The sequence below is a fragment of the Propithecus coquereli genome, unplaced genomic scaffold (assembly GCF_000956105.1).
Source record: "Propithecus coquereli isolate 6110/MARCELLA unplaced genomic scaffold, Pcoq_1.0 Scaffold128, whole genome shotgun sequence".
NCBI lineage: Eukaryota > Metazoa > Chordata > Mammalia > Primates > Indriidae > Propithecus > Propithecus coquereli.
Window position 1 is genome coordinate 512,227 of NW_012136969.1, and position 943 is coordinate 513,169.

The window sequence follows — 943 nt, forward strand, 5'->3', positions numbered from 1 at the left end:
ATTAAGTTATCTTCTGTTTATCTAAGAAATTCTTAAAAGAGGGAAAAAAATAAAAGTAATATAAGGAAAAAAACCTAGAAATTCAACAAGTATTTCTGAACCCCAACCATGTGCAAGGTACTTGTACTAGTGTTACAATGCAGCTATAAGAAATTACCACAAATTGAGTGGCTAAAACACAAATTTGTTATCATACTGATCTGTAGTTTAGTCTGACGCGGGTCTCAGTGGGCTAAAATCAAGGTGTTGGCAGGGCTGCATTCCTTTCTGGAGGTTTAGGGGATAATCCATTTCTTTGCCTTTTCCAGGTTTTAGAGGCTGCCTGTATCCCTGACTCATGACCCTTCCCTCCATCTTCAAAGCCAGCAATGGTGGCTTCTCACATTACATCACTCACTTCTCCCAAAATCACATGTCCCCCTGACTCTCTTCTTATGCTTTCCTCTTCCACTTTAAGGAGACTCATAAGTACTGGGCCCACCAGGATAATCTAGAATAATCTCTCCATCTCAAGGTCTTTAACCTTAATCATATCTGCAAAGTCCCTTTTGCTATGGTAAGGTAATATATTCACAGGTTCCAGGGCGATTAGGACATGGACTTCTTTGGGGACCACTGTTCTGCCTACCACAGTACTGTTCAAAGTACAAAAGAAATTAGTCCCAGAGGGAGGGACAGGAGGGATCTGTTCACAGACAAGGCACCCACATATAACACGGTAAAGAGCAATAAAGAGCAAGGCATCAGTGGACAAGACAATACAGAATTCACTTCCAAATGGGAAAATTTTTTTCTCCCTCCATTCTACATGCTACCAACAAAGCAAGTAGCTTCCTCTTTATCTGTCTCAATTACTGGATTATAAATTCCTTGAGGGGAGCGATTGTATTTAGCCATGCATCCTTTACACCCAGCACAGAAACCACTTTAGATAGGGTAAAGC

General features: G+C 40.8%; 1 protein-coding gene across 1 annotated transcript in view; it reads right to left on the reverse strand.

Annotated features, from left to right (window-relative positions):
• XPA (xeroderma pigmentosum, complementation group A) overlaps positions 1-943 on the reverse strand; it is a 48,372-nt gene that overhangs the window by 37,730 nt on the left and 9,699 nt on the right. The gene's annotated exons all lie outside the window — the stretch shown is intronic.